Source organism: Salvelinus namaycush, chromosome 41 (assembly GCF_016432855.1).
Source record: "Salvelinus namaycush isolate Seneca chromosome 41, SaNama_1.0, whole genome shotgun sequence".
In the NCBI taxonomy this organism is placed as follows: domain Eukaryota; kingdom Metazoa; phylum Chordata; class Actinopteri; order Salmoniformes; family Salmonidae; genus Salvelinus; species Salvelinus namaycush.
Window position 1 is genome coordinate 12,093,480 of NC_052347.1, and position 20,064 is coordinate 12,113,543.

Genomic DNA, 20,064 nt, shown 5'->3' on the forward strand with positions numbered 1-20,064 from the left:
GGGGTGGTGCTGGAGATGATGACTATGAAGTAGAATATATATATTTTTTAAATGTCCCTTTAAATAGACATTTTAAAAAAGAGGGAAAAAGGTTGATACAAGTGTCGACTCATCTAGGGGAGACAAAGTAATGAGTTGGTCTGTGTTACAGTGAAATAGTTTATTAAGGTCAGACTTGCTTAAGACACAAAATCAGAGCAGTTGTGTGTGTGACTGATTCTTACTGCCATAGGGCCTGCTTTGGCCTGTGGACCTGGGGTGATCAGACATTTCTTAGGGTTCAAAATCCAATCTGGACAGATCTGGCATCTGCCTTCAGGCACAACTCTCCCCTGAGCATTACACAGAAAGGACTGTGTGTGACCACATGTGCAACTGCTGCAAATACACTGTGTACTTTGTCCCTTTGCTACATCTCCAGCTAAACACCCACACAGGCAGACAGTTGCTGCTTTTGTCTGTGCAACAGGATTGGAATGGCAGTAGAGAGATAGTGTATTAGTGTTGAGCTTTGAGAGACTCCAGGGCAAGGTTTACGTCATCATAATAACCTATCATGAAGAGTTACACTCTTTGACCAATCTGGAACTGTAATTTCTAGGAAAATCAGTACGAGGAAACATAGGAAACAGATATTTTTCTTCCAGAACAGTAGCCTAGACAAAGATCACCTGTAGACTGCAGCCTCAGAACCTAATGGTCCGTCAGGCTAGAACAGACAGGTCTGTCTGTCTACCGAGGATATCCCGCTCACCATTTCTAAGCACTTTGCTGTCAACACTCTGCTCCGTCACACCATTGTTGTCCGGACGGAGCAACATTTAACTCCATTGAACTCCCTCTAACACCAGCATAGCAGCATAGATCGTTGATCAGCCAGACTAGGGCCAGGGGCAGGCCTCAACGTGATGTCCCCCAAACCGTGGAGGGCTTTTCACAACCCTACCAATAAGTAAACAACAGAAAGATGGGGACTTTCCAGACTTGTGGGAAGTATATGATTAACCAATCTAAAGTGAAAGGAAAAATCTATTCTCATGGTCATTGGTTAAGATAGTTGTAAAAGCCACAGTTGGGTCATAACATTTTAATTAGCAGATGTGTGTTACTGGTTTTCAGATCCACTCTACCCTTAAACATTTACATTCAATAATGAATTCAAATTAAGCCGTTTGTTCATTTGAATGGTACAGTTTAAATAATTACTTTCAAACAAATGCATGCAAATAACACACTTGTCCATAAAGAAAGCTTGGAATCAGTAGTCAAAAGTCAAAAACAGTGTTGAAAGCGAAAGGAGGGTCTGTTAAAACAAAAATAAAAGCTGTCCAGCAGTAAAGAGGTTCTGGAAAGCTGATTAGAATCTGAGCTGGTCTCTTAAATACGTCGACGGTAACGAGATGCGTCTGGAGAACAGCTCATAGTAACCTGATCCTGATGCTTTCACTCACGCCTCCTCTCTACAGCCTGCACTGCTGCTGCCTGCTTCATTTCCCTAATCTAAACGGTTTTACTGCTGGTTTGGGTAGCTAGCTAGTCTAACTGTCGTCCTGTCTACTGGGCTGTGACAAACCTCAGTGAGGGTGGAGAGAGGGGCTGGGCTGGGGAGAGTGGAATGAGCGGCGTGCCCATGTGGAATGGCATCTGGACACAAAGGCAGGAATCTGAGACATCGCTGTGACGCACACAAAACCCTCATGCACTCGTGCACACACACACACTGATACCAGCACACACAGACCCCCACATATAAGCCGTCATTGGAAGGCTTCAACGTCATGTGCCAGTCCATGCACCGTACACAGGAATGAAATGTACTGAACATAGCCCACACTTTCACATACACACACCTAAGAGTATATACTCGACACACAGAGAGCTGAGGAGAGCAGCACGAGTCCAGCTGCGCACACACACATAGGTTGAACACACACACAGCTGCTCTTGGCTACCAATAATAACCAGCATGCTCTGCTGTTTCCTCAAGCAGGAACAAAAGAACAATAGTCTCCTTCAGTGTAGAGGAGCTCTGCCTTTCAGCCTGAATAACACAGCCACACCAAGCCATGCTGGAGTCACTCCCTCCCTGGTCAGACTACTCCCAATAGGGCTGCTGCAACTGTATTAGCCGTTGGACGTGTGCTGATGTATGCCCATTTTATGCTGGGGTCAAATCCAATGTCCCCTCTGTGGAACAATACAGTTGATTCAATTCAATTAATATATTCCTATTTCCTTATCAGAATCATAGCATCAGGTCTCCGCCCGTCCCCCGGTTTCCTGTGTCCATAAGTAGAGAGAAATCAGGGCTTGAGGCTGAGTGGCTCTGCCAGCCGCACCAGTGTAATTACATCAGGTTACATTACTACTGCAGACGGTAATGATGTTGTTATTGGAGGAGTCAATATAAACCAGCTCTCTAAAACTGCTGAGATTGAACAGAGCAAGAGGAGATGATGTGATGTTTTGGAAGCAGCTTCTTCCTTCCTCTCAGCTCATCTTTCAGTTAGGTCTCTTCAGTCAGACTTCTAAGGAGAGTTTCCCGACTGTTTTCCGACTTTGCTCGTAGACGGCAACTCAAGGTCCCGTCAGACTGTGCGTCACCGTGGAGTGCCACATGACATCTCTGTGATCAGGGGATTTGACAGCGTGTGAAACCTGATGGGCTGGTTTACCTGCAGTGCTGTTGTCTCGCCCTTGATCTGCCCTGCCCTGTGCCACACAGGCCCAGACGTCTCCACGGCAACTAGCTGACAGACAGGACATGCGAGCAGCAGACTTCCTGCTCCACTGCTCTGTAGTCCCGGACATCATACGGCACGAGACAAAGCTGTGCACTGTGTTGACCCTCATACATCACTGTCATATCCCTGCTGCTGTAGCCATAACAGATAAACACATGCTCAGCACCAAGACCAAAACACACCTGCCACGATTCCTTCCTTCCCTCCCTACCTTCAACAACAGGATGTGATGAGAGTGACTGAGATGATCGATTACACAGAGGTAGGCCTAGATCCAATGAGAGAACAAGTCTATGTGCTATGTGAGATTCATGTGGCTCCACTGGCAGATTTTTCTCTGGTGCAAGAAGCTAAAGCCTCAGGCTTCTGTATTTCCATGGCTGAAGGCCCTACTCTAACCCACATTAGTGTTCAATGGTCTACTGCAGGACCAGGGGTCTTGGTCAAACAGTACAGGCTGGAGAATCGTGTCTCCATTGTGAGTGTGTAAAAAGGGAGAGAGAGCGAGCGAGCGAGAGCGAGAGAGATTGATGGAAAGAGAGTGAGAGGAAATAAGAGGTAAAAGGCAGCAGCGAGAGACAGGAAGACAAGCACCAGACATACATTTCTCAGGTGTCATTCAGAGAGACAGGAAATCAAAAAACGCTTCAGGGAGCACATTTGCATCAAGAGAGCCGAAGACGAATCACCAAACGTGTATGCTCATGCTGCATAGCCTAGATATAGGGTCATTATCAAAGTTATGTAAAACTCAACAAAAAAAGAAACGTCCCTTTTTCAGGACCCTGTCTTTCAAAGATAATTCATAAAAATCCAACTAACTTCACAGATCTTCATTGTAAAGGGTTTAAACACTGTTTCCCATGCTTCAAATCAAAGTGTATTTGTCACGTGCGCCGAATACAACAGGTGTAGACCTTACTGTGAAATGCTTACCTACAGGCTCTAACCAACAGTGCAAAGAAGGTATTAGGTGAACAATAGGTAGGTAAAGAAATAAAACAGTAAAAAGTGAAAAATAACAGTAGCGAGGCTATATACAGTAGCGAGGCTACATACAGACACCGGTTAGTCAGGCTGATTGAGGAAGTATGTACATATAGATATGGTTAAAGTGACTATGCATATATGATGAACAGAGAGTAGCAGTAGCGTAAAAATAGGGGTTGGCGGGTGGGACACAATGCAGATAGCCCGGTTAGCCAATGTGCGGGAGCACTGGTTGGTCGGCCCAATTGAGGTAGTATGTACATAAATGTATAGTTCAAGTGACTATGCATATATGATAAACAGAGAGTAGCAGCAGCTTAAAAAGAGGGGTTGGGAGGGGGGCACAAAATGCAAATAGTCCGGGTAGCCATTTGATTACCTGTTCAGGAGTCTTATGGCTTGGGGGTAAAAACTGTTGAGAAGCCTTTTTGTCCTAGACTTGGCACTCCGGTACTGCTTGCCATGCGGTAGTAGAGAGAACAGTCTATGACTGGGGTGGCTGAGGTCTTTGACAATTTTTAGGGCCTTCCTCTGACATCACCTGGTGTAGAGGTCCTGGATGGCAGGCAGCTTAGCCCCAGTGATGTACTGGGCGGTACGCACTACCCTCCGAAGGGCCTTTGTAACAGTATAACTTTAAACCGTCCCCTTGCCCCGACCTCGGGCGCGAACCAGGGACCCTCTGCACACATCAACAACAGTCACCCACGAAGCGTCGTTACCCATCGCTCCACAAAAGCCACGGCCCTTGCAGAGCAAGGGGCAACACTACATCTAGGTTTCAGAGCAAGTGACATAACTGATTGAAACGCTACTAGCGCGTACCCGCTAACTAGCTAGCCATTTCACATCCGTTACACTCACCCCCCTTTCAACCTCCTCCTTTTCCGCAGCAACCAGTGATCCGGGTCACGGCACCAATGTAACAGTATAACTTTACGTCGTCCCCTCGCCCCGACACGGGCGCGAACCAGGGACCCTCTGCACACATCAACAACTGACACCCACGAAGCGTCGTTACCCATCGCTCCACAAAAGCCGCGGCCCTTGCAGAGCAAGGGGCAACACTACATCTAGGTTTCAGAGCAAGTGACGTAACTGATTGAAACGCTACTAGCGCGTACCCGATAACTAGCTAGCCATTTCACATCCGTTACACCTTGCGGTCAGAGGCCGAGCAATTGCCGTACCAGGCAGTGATGCAACCAGTCAGGATGCTCTTAATGGTGCAGCTGTAGAACATTTTGAGGATCTCAGGACCCATGCCAAATCTTTTTAGTTTCCTGAGGGGGAATAGGCTTTGTCGTGCCCTCTTCAACACTGTCTTGGTGTGTTTGGACCATTCTAGTTTGTTGTTGATGTGGACACCAAGGAATTTGAAGCTCTCAACCTGCTACGTTGAGGGATAGGTTGTTATTCTGGCACCACCCGGCCAGGTCTCTGACTTCCTACCTATAGGCTGTCTCGTCGTTGTCGGTGATCAGTTGTATCGTCTGCAAACTTAATGATGGTGTTGGAGTCGTGCCTGGCCATGCAGTCGTGGGTGAACAGGGAGTACAGGAGGGGACTGAGCACGCACACCTGGGGAGCTCCAGTGTTGAGGATCAGCGTGGCAGATGTGTTGCTACCTACCCTCACCACCTGGGGGCGGTCCGTCAGGAAGTCCAGGATCCAGTTGCAGAGGAACGTGTTTAGTCCCAGGATGCTTAGCTTAGTGATGAGCTTTGAGGGTACTATGGTGGTGAACACTGAGCTGTAGTCAATGAATAGCATTCTCACATAAGTGTTCCTTTTGTCCAGGTGGGAAAGGGCAGTGTGGAGTGCAATAGAGATTACAGCATCTGTGGATCTGTTTGGGCGGTATGCAAATTGGAGTGGGTCTAGGGTTTCTGGGATAATGGTGTTGATGTTAGCCATTACCTGCCTTTCGAAGCATTTCATGGCTACGGACGTGAGTGCTAAGGGTCTGTAGTCATTTAGGCAGGTTGCCTTTGTGTTCTTGGGCACAGGGACTATGGTGGTCTGCTTGAAGCATGTTGGGATTACAGACTCAGTGACATGTTGAAAATGTCAGTGAAGACACCTGCCAGTTGGATCATCACATGCCTGGAGCACACGTCCTGATAATCCGTCTGGCCCCGCAGCCTTGTGTATGTTGACCTGTTTAAAGGTCTTACTCACGTCAGCTACGGAGAGCGTGATCACACAGTCGTCCGGAACAGCTGATGCTCTCATGCAACCCTCAGTGTTGCTTGCCTCGAAGCGAGCATAGAAGTGATTTAGCTCGTCTGGTAGGCTCGTGTCACTGGGCAGCTCGCGGCTGTGCTTCCCTTTGTAGTCTGTAATAGTTTGCAAGCCCTGACACAAGACGAGCGTCGGAACAGGTGTAGTGTGATTCAATCTTAGCCCTGTATTGACACTTTGCCTGTTTTATGGTTCATTGCAGGGCATAGAGGGATTTCTTCTAAGCTCACGGGTTAGAGTCCCACACCTTGAAAGCGGCAGCTCTACCCTTTAGCTCAGTGCCAATGTTGCCTCTAATCCATGGCTTCTGGTTGGGGTATGTACGTACAGTCACTGTGGGGACGACGTCCTCGATGCACTTATTGATAAAGCCAGTGACTTATGTGGTGTACTCCTCAATGCCATCGGAAGAATCCCGGAACATGTTCCAGACTGTGGTAGCAAAACAGTCCTGTAGTTTAGCATCTGCTTCATCTGACCACTTTTTTATAGACAGAGTCACTGGTGCTTCCTGCTTTAATTTTGTCTTGTAATCAGGAGAATAAAGTTTGTCGGATTTACCAAATGGAGGGCGAGCTTTGTACGCGTGGAGTACAGGTTATCTAGAATTTTTCTCCCTCTGGTTGCACATTTAACATTTGGTAGAACTGATTTAAGTTTCCCTGCATCTGGGTGAGTGGTTTCCTGTTTGCTTATTTCCTTATGCAGCTGACTTAGTGCGGTCTTAGTGCCATCATCTGTCTGTGGTGGTAAATAAACAGCCACGAAAAGTATAGCTAAAAACTCTAGGCAAGTAGTGTGGCCTGCAATTTATCACAACATACTCTACTTCAGGCGAGCAAAAACTAGAGACTTCCTTAGATTTCGTGCACCAGCTGTTTACAAATATGCACAGACCACCCCCCTTGTCTTACCGGAGTGTACTGTTCTATCTTGCCGGTGCAGCATATATCCCGCTAGCTGAATATCCATGTCGTCATTCAGCCACGATTCCGTGAAACATAGGATATTACAGTTTTTGATGTCCAGTTGGTACGATTTTCGTGATCGTACCTCGTCTAATTTATTGTCCAATGATTGCACGTTGGCGAGTACTATTGACGGTAACGGCAGCTTTCCCACTCACCTTCTGCGGGTCCTCACGAGGCATCCGGCTCTTTGTCCTCTGTACCTGCATCGCTTCCTCTTGCAAACAACAGGGATGTCGGCCCTGTCGGGTGCTTGGAGAATGTCCTGTGCATCCTACTTGTAGAAAAAAATCTTTGTCTAATCCGAGGCGAGTGATCGCTGTCCTGATATCCAGAAGCTCTTTTTTGCCGTAAGATACGGTTGCAGAAACATTATGTACAAAATAAGTTACTCGCAGTGGCAGACCACGTGTAACAACTGCACAGGATCGGTACATCCAAACATCACACCTGCGGGACAGGTACAGGATGGCAACAACAACTGCCCGAGTTACACTAGGAACGCACAATCCCTCCATCAGTGCTCAGACTGTCCGCAATAGGCTGAGAGAGGCTGGACTGAGGGTTTGTAGGCCTTTTGTAAGGCAGGTCCTCACCAGACATCACCGGCAACAACGTAGCCTATGGGCACAAACCCACCGTCGCTGGACCAGACAGGACTGGCAAAAAGTACTCTTCACTGACTTTTGTTAGTTGCCTACCAGGGGTGATGGTCGGATTCACGTTTATCGTTGAAGGAATGAGCATTACACCGAGGCCTGTACTCTGGAGCGGGATCGATTTGGAGGTGGAGGGTCCGTTATCGTGGTCTGGAGCGGTGTGTCACAGCAGGCAATCTCAACGCTGTGCGTTTCAGGGAAGACATCCTTCGCCCTCATGTGGTACCCGTCCTGCAGGCTCATCCTGACATGACCCTCCAGCATGACAATGCCACCAGCCATACTGCTCGTTCTGTGAGTGATTTCCTGCAAGACAGGAATGTCAGTGTTCTGCCATGGCCAGCGAAGAGCCTGGATCTCATTCCCATTGAGCACATCTGGGACCTGTTGGATCGGAGGGTGAGGGCTAGGGCCATTCCCACTTGAAATGTCCGGGAACTTTCAGGTGCCTTGGTGGAAGAGTGGGGAAACATCTCACAGCAAGAACTGGCAAATCTAGTGCAGTCCACGAGGAGGAGATGCACTGCAGTACTTAATGCAGCTGGTGGCCACACCAGATACTGACTGTTACTTTTGACCACCCCCCCTTTGTTCAGGGACACATTATTCAATTTCTGTTAGTCACATGTCTGTGGAACTTGTTCCGTTTATGTCTCAGTTGTTGAATCGTGTTATGTTCATACAAATATTTACACATCAAGTTTGTGAGAGAGGACGTTTCTTTGCTGAGTTTAGTTTGTCACCATGTATCCCATCTTGTTTGTCTCCAACACCAAGGTTGTTTTACATCCACAAATTATCAGAACTAAAACAACCAGATAATAATCTGTTTTACGTAATCAAAGCTGCTCAAAGTTTATCACGCAATGTGTATTTCGTACGATATTCAAATGAACCATGCTGAATATTCACGAGTCCGAATAGTAAAGATCTTCTGAAACCTTATCCTCTGGTTCCTCGGGCTCGACTGGTACATAGAGCCTGGTAATACTGTGCAACAAAGTGGGACTTGAAAGTGGGTTGTAGTAGATGGGACTTAGAAAAATAAATGTTCTCTCTCATGAACCATATTATTTTTGGGAAGCCCAATTGATTCTGAGTTCAGGCACATACATTTTAAAATGTGAAAACTATTTCTAAGATGCGTACTTTCAGATTTTCCAAACTCACCTGCGTTGCTCACACTTTGATGTCCACAATGTAGGGGGCAGGTTCTAAGGGTTATCCAAATGATGATGACGGACAGAGAGATCAGCCAATTATTACTGAGAGATCAGCCAATTAAAACCAGTGGTTGTTTCGAGACCCGTTCTGAGGCGCTGTAAAAATCAGACGGTTCGACAGAAAGCCGGCTGGTGGACAAAATGATGTGGTTCTTAACCCCACACTGAGACAAACCCCTTCCTCGCACTGTGGACATGTGACCAACTGACAGCTCCCTGCTCTGCTCTCACAAAAGCCCCAGGTGGTGTTTTCCCTTTCCCAGCAACACCTGATAAGCCCCAATTAGCAGTGTGTCTGTGTGCCTGCTGCTCCCCTCCCAGATAGCTGTTCCATTACCCACCTGCTGTCACTGCAGCACTCACAGCTACCCAGCTCCACTTTCTCCTGCTGCAGGGGAAACCAGTGAACCTAGACATCAGTGTTTGAGATACCTCAGACACAACATCGTCTTGTATAACTGCACTCAGTCACATGGACACACGGAGACGTACATACATATACAGTACCCTGAGTGTTCAAAACATTAGGAACACTAATATTGAGTTGCACCCCCATTTGTCCCCAGAACTTCCTCAGTTCGTCGGGTCATGGACTACAAGGTGTCGAAAGCGTTCCACAGGGATCCTGACACATGTTGACTAACTTGTTTCAACTGGGACCTCACTGTTTCCTGCGCCAATGAGCTTGGAACAGACACAGCTGTATTTGCACAACGGAGAAGTGTTCAGGTAGCATATTTCATGGGATCAGCCAGTGGCGGTTCTAGCTTGTATGGCTCCCAGGTTGAACCCCCCCTTCAGCAAAAAAAATAACTTTTATTCAGACATTTGGAACAACACAAAAAAATAACATTTAAAACTATATAAATATACAAATATACACAAAAATAAGACTAATAAATATCAAAAAGAAGTAATAAAGACAAATAGAAACACGTGTTGATTTGGCACTCGAGCATCAATACATTACCCATCCCCCAACACTGTCAACCAAGAGTCAAGACTACATTACCCATCCCCCAACACTGTCAACCAAGAGTCAAGACTACATTACCCATCCCCCAACACTGTCAACCAAGAGTCAAGACTAAACCAATTCACCTTGGTGGTGTGCAGACTGGTTTTATATTATTCTTAACGATTTCACACAAACCAGACAAAAATGCAACAATATGTCTGTGAAACTCTCTATTCACAGTATAATGAATGAATTGTTGTTTATTTGGTAGCATTTCGTAGTGTGACTGATTTGACTAATTGCATTAGTACTGTACAAAGTTAGAGGTGTGCTATTTCATAGATTCCCCTGCTCCCCCTACCTTGGGCTTCCAGTGGGAAGACCTGAGGTCAACCTACCCCTGCCCCCCTCCCCATCTCCTACTCCTGAGTGGGAAACCTTCCCAGGCAGTAGCCTGCCTAGCTCACAAACTAGAATCAGGGCGCCCACTCCGACAAGGTTAATTGACCCATAGTCCCACACGGTGACATGATATCATTGACGTGACATGCAAATGAGCGATAGAAAACCAAATCACGCAAATGTCACCATTCCTAATTTTTATGTGCGGCCACCCAAGTGCCGCCCCGGCTGCCCATGTTGCCTATACCTAAATCCGCCACTGGGATCAGTAATATGTTGCTATTTCACACAGAGGTTACTTAAGCTCAAGAAGGAGAGTGTTGGAAAGATTTTTCAAATATAGTGAGGAACTATGGTCATTCCCAATGAATGTACAACCCTCTGTTGGCTTTCTGTGTGACGTGATGAAAAAAACTACTTTGAGAAGCTCCGCAGCTCATAAGTTGTGGTGAGTTAAGACAATCAGAAATAGCCTACTATCAGACATTCCCAAATGGTAACTTTTATAGGCCTACATTTGCGCACAGGTCAGGTACTTCTACGTATGTTCAAGCTAAATATATAATCATAAAAAACAAGTCACATAATGAAACAATGAATGCGCACAAATTAAACGGGAAACAGAGAGCCCATTCCCTTCTTGTGTAGACATTTTTAATTAGGGATGTCATTTATGAAAATACTAGGCTGTAGTGTGTAGACCACAACTCAATTATTTTAGATGTAGGCCTACAACAGAAAACGCATGTGAAACATTACACTACAACTCCCAAGGCAGGCAACCTGACTGTTTCCAGTTTTGTCATTTCAATATAAACCTTACACCTGACTCTTCCAAAACATTGGTGTATTTTACACTCTAGCAGTACTCGCAGACAAATGTCATAAAAGACAAACACTTTGAGCATTATCCTAAAAGCACCATGACGCTCAAAATGACCATATCATATTTAACAGTAGAATAGCGGGGCATCGAGGAGTACCAATAGCCACCAGTCTAATAAATCAATTTAACTAGAAAAGCCTGGCCTCATAGAACACCCCTACGTGCCAATGTCATTTAGTTGTGTTTATGAAGGTGTTCAGTAACAGAATACAAAATGTTAATATTTGAAAGAACATAACATTTTTCATTAGTTTATCTTCCTGTAGGCTATATGTAAAAACAAAAAAAAACATTAAAAACACAGAATGGACCTCTGTAAGATGATATGGAAGAAGCGCTATTTGGTAAGCTTCTTGTTTCTTTGTTAATGAAAATACCCATCCCCATGCTGCGAAATGCATCTTGCTGTGTTGAGTTCATAATAATTATTATTATAGGTGTCGTTTCAATATAGTTTAGGTTTAGTTTGGACGGGCCTGGTGGGCAGGCAACTTGTCTTACAGTTAGAAAATACACTATCATCTTTTTTAGTATTTACAGTCTATGCGCTTCTGGATCAAGAAATACATTTCTGACTGATTATAATTTGCATTTGGTGTCCTGATGTTTCATATGAGATATTTTAACATAATAAATGCATTTATTTAGCAATTAATTATTTATTATGGAATATTTAAACAATTGAAATATCATATTGTCAGAATGACGCTGAGTGTTAATGTTCACTGCCTGCCTGTGAAGTCAAAGACATTCTGCTGGCATGTGCAGTAATAAAGCTGCATTCTTTTGATCTTTCGGATCCATTTGGGTCCGATACAGACCTGACCCAATTTGGATCCAATTCTCTGACATATTTTGGGTCATATCTGGTCCACATTGGATCCGAATCGGATGGGGTATTGATTTTGCAAAAAATGTCAGATGGGAATTTCACAAATCCAATTCGATTTGGATCTAAATGTCCAGATGTGAGATGACCTCTACTTCACAATACCCCTCTATCACATTAAAGCTGTTGTATTAGCATCAAAACACCAGACAGATGCAATCTTACCTCTGTGGTAGAGTGATCTCTCTCCTCCTCCTAGCTAATCTCTCTCAGGCTTTTAGAGCAGCCAGAGTGTTATGGGTTATCATTATCCATCATAGTCCCACGCTGGGTAGGACCTCTCTCTGCTGTGATTGGATGCCTTGTCGGGTTCCATTTTTGAGCATACTCGTTGAGAGCTCTGCTAGCTGTCAGGAGGATTGTTCCATTCTGCACTCCCTCCCCTTAACTCCTCCTCCCCCACCCCGGTCCCTGACCACAGGTTCTCACCCTTGACGCCAAGTGCCAATAGTGTCTCTGCGGTATCAAACACAAATGCAGTGAGATGGAGCATTAAAGATGTCAGTGCAGGAAGGAAGAGATTTATATCTCAGCAGGACCGTGAGACACAATGCAGTGTATAAAGTCAAGAAGCAATGGTGCTTGCAACATACATGATAACAGACGTACAACATAGTGCCTTTGGAAAGTATTCAGACTCCTTGACTTTTTCCACATTTTGTCACGTTACAGCCTTATTCTAAAATGGACTAAATAAAAACAATTCCTCAGCAAAAACAGAAATATCTGATTTACGTAAGTATTCAGATCCTTTGCTATGAGACTCGAAATTGAGTTCAGGTGTTTCCTGTTTCCATTGATCATCCTTGAGATGTTTCTACAACTTGGAGTCCACCTGTGGTAAATTCAATTGATTGGACATGATTTGGAAAGGCATGTCAGAGAAGAAACCAAGCCATGAGGTCGAAGGAATTGTCCGTAGAGCTACGAGACAGGATTGTGTCGAGGCACAGGTCTGGGGAAGGGTACCAAAAAATGTATGCAGCATTGAAGGTTCCCAAGAACACAGTGGCCGCCATCATTCTTAAAAGGAAGAAGTTTGGAACCTTTCTGAGCAATCGGGGGAGAAGGGCCTTGGTCAGGAAGGCGATCAAGAACCCGATGGTGACTTTGAAAGAGCTCTAGAGTTCATCTGTGGAGGTGGTTGTCCTTCTGGAAGGTTCTCCCATCTCTGCAGCACTCCACCAAATCAGGCCTTTATGGTAGAGTAACCAGATGGAAGCCACTCCTCACATGACAGCCCGCTTGGAGTTTGCCAAAAGGCACCTAAAGACTCTCAGACCATGAGAAACAAGATTCTCTGGTCTGATGAAACCAAGATCAAACTCTTTGGCCTGAATGCCAAGCGTTACATTTGGTACATTTGGAAACCTGGCACCATCCCTACGGTGAAGCATGGTGGTGGCATCATGCTGTGGGGATGTTTTTCAACAGCAGGGACTGTGAGACTAATCAGGATCGAGGCAAAGATGAACGAAGCAAAGTACAGAGATCCTTGATGAAAACCTGCTCCAGCGCGCTCAGGACCTCAGACTGGGGCGACGGATCACCTTACAACAGAAGCACACTAAGCACACAGCCAAGACAACGCAGGAGTGGATTCGGGACAAGTCTCTGAACGTCCTTGAGTGAACCAGCCAGAGCCCGGACTTGAACCTGATCGAACATCTCTGGAGAGACCTGAAAATAGCTGTGCAGGGACACTCCCCTTCCAACCTGACAGAGCTTGAAAGGATCTGCAGAGAAGAATGGGAGAAACTCCCCAAATACTGGTGTGCCAAGCATCATACCCAAGAAGACTCGAGGCTGTAATCACTGAAAAAGGTGCTTCAACTAAGTACTGAGTAAAGGGTCTGAATACTTACAGTGGGGCAAAAAAGTATTTAGTCAGCCACCAATTGTGCAAGTTCTCCCACTTAAAAAGATGAGAGAGGCCTGTAATTTTCATCATAGGTACACTTCAACTATGACAGACAAAATGAGAAGAAAAAAAATCCAGAAAATCACATTGTAGGATTTTTAATGAATTTATTTGCAAATTATGGTGGAAAATAAGTATTTGGTCACCTACAAACAAGCAAGATTTCTGGCTCTCACAGACCTGTAACTTCTTCTTTAAGAGGCTCCTCTGTCCTCCACTCGTTACCTGTATTAATGGCACCTGTTTGAACTTGTTATCAGTATAAAAGACACCTGTCCACAACCTCAAACAGTCACACTCCAAACTCCACTATGGCCAAGACCAAAGAGCTGTCAAAGGACACCAGAAACAAAATTGTAGACCTGCACCAGGCTGGGAAGACTGAATCTGCAATAGGTAAGCAGCTTGGTTTGAAGAAATCAACTGTGGGAGCAATTATTAGGAAATGGAAGACATACAAGACCACTGATAATCTCCCTCGATCTGGGGCTCCACGCAAGATCTCACCCCGTGGGGTCAAAATGATCACAAGAACGGTGAGCAAAAATCCCAGAACCACACGGGGGGACCTAGTGAATGACCTGCAGAGAGCTGGGACCAAAGTAACAAAGCCTACCATCAGTAACACACTACGCCGCCAGGGACTCAAATCCTGCAGTGCCAGACGTGTCCCCCTGCTTAAGCCAGTACATGTCCAGGCCCGTCTGAAGTTTGCTAGAAAGCATTTGGATGATCCAGAAGGAGATTGGGAGAATGTCATATGGTCAGATGAAACCAAAATAGAACTGTTTGGTAAAAACTCAACTCGTCGTGTTTGGAGGACAAAGAATGCTGAGTTGCATCCAAAGAACACCATACCTACTGTGAAGCATGGGGGTGGAAACATCATGCTTTGGGGCTGTTTTTCTGCAAAGGGACCAGGACGACTGATCCGTGTAAAGGAAAGAATGAATGGGGCCATGTATCGTGAGATTTTGAGTGAAAACCTCCTTCCATCAGCAAGGGCATTGATGATGAAACGTGGATGGGTCTTTCAGCATGACAATGATCCCAAACACACCGCCCGGGCAACGAAGGAGTGGCTTCGTAAGAAGCATTTCAAGGTCCTGGAGTGGCCTAGCCAGTCTCCAGATCTCAACCCCATAGAAAATCTTTGGAGGGAGTTGAAAGTCCATGTTGCCCAGCAACAGCCCCAAAACATCACTGCTCTAGAGGAGATCTGCATGGAGGAATGGGCCAAAATACCAGCAACAGTGTGTGAAAACCTTGTGAAGACTTACAGAAAACGTTTGACCTCTGTCATTGCCAACAAAGGGTATATAACAAAGTATTGAGAAACTTTTGTTATTGACCAAATACTTATTTTCCACCATAATTTGCAAATAAATTCATAAAAAATCCTACAATGTGATTTTCTGGATTTTTCTTTCTCATTTTGTCTGTCATAGTTGAAGTGTACCTATGATGAAAATTACAGGCCTCTCTCATCTTTTTAAGTGGGAGAACTTGCACAATTGGTGGCTGACTAAATACATTTTTGCCCCACTGTATATGTGATTTCTGTTTTTTATATTTAATCAATAAACAAAAATGTCTAAAAACCTGTTTCTGCTTTGACATTGGGGTATTGTATGTACTTTTTTAAAAAGTCAATTTTAGCTGTAACCTAACAACATTTGGAAGCTACTGTACATCCTACATAGAGTATCTACATCAAGTATTGCCATGACGTGGTTTCTGTTGACCCCATTATAGACCTATAATCGATGCACACATAAACACACTATGGTATGGATCTATAAAACAAAGTCTACAGCCGCAGAGACTAAAAACACAACTCACTCAAAACCTCTTCCTGTCAGACAGACAAACGTTCGATTGGATAAGAGAGAGCTACGCTGAGGTCGGTTTATTTTCAGGTAGATCATTTTTTTTAAATCAGTCAAAAAAAAAAAAAAAAAAATGCACTAAGCATTATGTGGGTTGAATGCTGTAACAAAGAAAAAAACTAACACATGTCCATTGATGGTAGTGACTGCCCATTAACCATAATTTATTCACATTACTTTATTACAATATTTCAGTTGTGTATATTACAATTTGTTTTAGGCCTATTTGATGACTACATTATTTCATTGTAAGTCATTATCTCATCTCTATAGAGCTGACAAAGTAACATATTTTAGTTGTTCTTCAAAGTAAATAAGGCACATTTTATGACTGCTGAATACCAACTAACAAACTTAGATCATGTACACTACATGACCAAAAGTATGTGCTCGTCGAACATCTCATTCCAAAATAATTGGCATTCATATGCATACAAACTATTTGCATACAAATCTGTAGATGCTCTACAGACGATCAGTAACACTAACACGCATACCACCCTTTCGCAGACAGCTTTTTCCAAATCAGAATCAGACACCCCCCTGGTCTCTACTGTACCTCAGTCACAGCTCATCCAGCTTCACACACAGACACCAGCTACACTCTCTTCTATAGCTACAAGTCATTACATAGTGGAAACGGCCAGGGAAGGACAAGCCCTCCACAGCACACTGACTAAACAGCCCCAGCCAGCCAGTTAGCCACACACTGAGCTTAGCTTCACAGTCAGGCTGTAGTGGGACTGAATTTGCTGGTGATAGCAGGTGGCAGCAGTGTGTCTCTGCTCTCTCTCTACATCCCTGAGCCCCAGGGCTCCATCCATGACATGAAGTGATTTCACAGCCATCACTGCAGCATTGATCACCCTCAGTCAGTTCCCAGGGCAAGGCAGAAGCAGAGCATTCAAGTTCACAGAACCAGCAGGACCAGGGGCAGAGGGGGCAGAAACACTATTTGGATAGTCTATCTGTAGATGCTCTACAGACAATCAGCAACATTTCAACTTATTATCTACTAACCCTAACCCTAGCTTTAACCATAAATAACCCTTATCCTAGCTAACCCTAGCCCTTATTCTAAACCTAACCCTAGCAAGCAGTCGCTTATCAACAGATAGTTTGTTGATAGTATGATCCTCTGTAGAGCATGTACAGATGGACCAAATAAAGTGTGACTTTAAAAACTCAGCTAGGTGAGTGGTCACAGAGCAGAAGCGACAGGAGCAGGACTCATCCTAAACCCGAACCGCGGTCACTGTATAGACAGATAGGTCTTTGAGTTCTATCTGCAGTCACAAACAGACAGGGTTTTATCTCAGGGGGGGGGGGGGGTTCCATACGGAAAATACATACAACATTAACAACCCAATTGTGAGGCGTAAATGAAATAACACTAACTGCTACATTAACCCAGGGTAAGTCTTCAGGGCAACAGTCATGCAGTCGGTTGGTGGTATCAGTGATGATCTGTGAGTGAGTGAGAGAGAGATTGCAGTGATCCTCCTCTGGCCTTCTTCCTGTCTGGTGTTATCTCCTCTAGATGGCTCAGTGTTGACAGGCAGGCTTATAACACCCACAACCACTCAGCCATGCAGCCAGGGCTGAAACCCACACCAAGACAAAAAAAACACAAATAGCAACACTGAAACGACACACATGTGCTAGCGGACCAGACAGAGAGATACACACAGACACCTACAAAATGCCAAAAGAACAATACTATCACTCGCACAGACACACCAGCATAATCTTATCTATATGCATACCACTTTGACACGGATATTCACAACTGTTTAGAGCTCAATTTCCTAAACAAAGGAAATGGCTATGGTGAAATCTCCACAAGCAGTCTCTGGACTTTGAGAGTGAATCACTTGGTCTGTCTGTGATTTGACCTTTGACATACAGTTCTGTAGCACTGGGCTTTGTGGAGCTGGCTACAACGTGAGCTGACTGATTGTGGGGGAGTGAAACTCAGGCTCAAGAGAGAAGAGGCTCCGTCGTTGAGAGACTTGCACTGTTCATATGACCAGCAGGCAGCTAAATTAAGAAGAAACAGAGAGGGGAGAAAGAGGGGGTGAGAGGAAGAGAGGCTGTTTCTGTGTCGCTCTGTGACTTGTATTGTAGAGAGGCCGGACGGACCAGAGATATGAGATGGAAGCCTGCAATAGCTCAGTTTTAAGCTTTAAGAGGAATTCCACAGGGGACCTTAATGCACATTCGGAGAAAGATGAAAAAAAACATGCTGGAAAAATGTCTTTGTTGCTTGCTTTGTGTAAACTTGCCAAACCATGACCCAGACATACACATTCACATTCCTCTGGCTCTTCACTGGGACGTATTGTTTAGATTAGTTATAGTGAAATATTAGTCCAGTAATGATCATTGAATCAATATTTACATGAATGCGTTATCACTGCGTAGCTATAGTGGTACAGAGTCAGATAGGCATAACTTATACTGATGCAGAAATACATTCTGTTACTGTGACTAGACATCCACTTCTGTTTCTATGTTACAGAACTCTACATTTGCAAAGATGCTGACTACTTTCCCGGAAAGGCACACGTGTTTTTTTTAGATTCAAAGACAGAATGTGTCTTCCTCTCCCCCTTTGTCGTATGGTCTGGGGATTTCATCATTCTGTGAGGCTTGTTAAAATCTTGCTGAAGCTGGCAGATTATTTAGGAAGTGTAATTTTTTATTATTTTTTTTAAACACTGAATGACGGGTAATCTTGTAATTAGGGATTAACCTTCCCCTCATCAGCAGATGACAGTTTGAGCACAGCCTCTTTTGGGGGTCTAATTTCTGTCTGCACAGTTCGGTCAAGAAGCAATGTTCACTTTCACTGGGTGTGTGCTTCATGCCAGGCATTCGTTCGCGCTTTCGCTCTCTCTCGGAACAAAGGGACAAGTGAAGAGGGGCATCGTGCAGCGGAGCCCCCCGGCAGCGATTGGTAACCCACATGATCGACAGCCCCCCCAATCTGCCCAACGGGAGGGGCAAGGCATCAGAGGGGTGGCGCCTTTGAGGCAATTACTGTAATACATTCACCCTCAGACCATGCCTGTCAACCCCTGTCCCACGGGGCACACTGCCAAAATTATTCATATTCTTACGTCGCACTATTCTGCATATTTCTCTTTCATCCGGCGTCCTGATTTAAAGGGACCACATTTCCCTCTCTCCGTGTTCCCCCTCCTCCTCTGGTATACTTTACACTTACCACAGAGATCAAAGCACAAGGGCACGAAGAGGTGATTAAAACCCCATCAGGAAGGATTGATTTAGAACACATCTGGAGCAGACATGTTCTTATAGTTCCATATTAAGGCCTCATTACTCCATATTCTATTTAAAGGAACCACTCTCTGTTTTGAGCCTGTTCATGAGTCTTATCAGCAGCACCATGCAGAAACTGTTTCAATTGGACACCCTGAGCCATCTTAACCCCACATCTTATCAACACTCATTTCACATGAAAAGTTCGCAACAACCTGAGCTGTTATATGTTGCTCAAGAGATCACAGTAACTAGGTTTCCATCCAATTGGCGACCGATTTTCATGCGAATAGTCTAACATCAGCATAAAGAAAATGTGAATTTTCCCACCAGTTAGCGTGTTTCAACCAAACGGACTTGTTGCGAATAAAAATCAGTGCAATGACATTGTTTTTTGCTTGTACCAAATAAAAATCTAAGAAGTTAAATGGGTTTCCATTACATTTTTCAACTCTACCGATAGTTTTGTCACAAAATGTTTTGTTAAATAGCAAATGTTCCTATTCTAGTCTTGGTCCGTGCACTCTAGCCAACAGCTCACAGATACAGTGAGGGTAGGGTAGCCTACATGATGAGATTATGGATAAGAGCGAGAATATTTTGTATTTGTCAAATGACAGTCAAGCATCGATCATCAATCATGTCACCAGAATAAGACCCTCAACATTTATTGGAAAGGAGCATCAAGATCACCGTGCCCTTTCACCACCCTGTGAAGTTCACCATAACTTATTTCATCTGTAGCCTAATAAAGTGCATGGTTTCCTGAGTCGTAATGGGAGGACCACACAACAAATCATTGCGTGACTCAGAGTTTACTTTGATATGATGGTTATTATATCAATATTTGTACATAAAAGGTGTTTCCACCTCCATTTCACGCATGAATACATTTTACAGACACAAAAAGATCCCACCATGTCAAAGGAACAAATGATGTCTGCATTTAAAAAAAATTGTACCTACACTTGGTTTCCATCATAGCTGTCGTGATTTATTTTTATAC

General features: G+C 44.6%; 1 protein-coding gene across 3 annotated transcripts in view; it reads right to left on the reverse strand.

Annotated features, from left to right (window-relative positions):
- Positions 1 to 20,064, reverse strand: part of LOC120034171 (sphingosine 1-phosphate receptor 2-like) — a 37,286-nt gene that overhangs the window by 3,642 nt on the left and 13,580 nt on the right. Inside the window, exon 1 of one of the 3 annotated variants that reach the window (XM_038980632.1) lies at positions 755 to 925. The exons of the other annotated variants lie outside the window; for them this stretch is intronic. The gene's annotated coding sequence lies outside the window, so the exon portion shown is untranslated. Of the gene's footprint in view, positions 1 to 754; positions 926 to 20,064 lie in introns of those variants that run through there. 3 annotated transcript variants of the gene reach the window in all.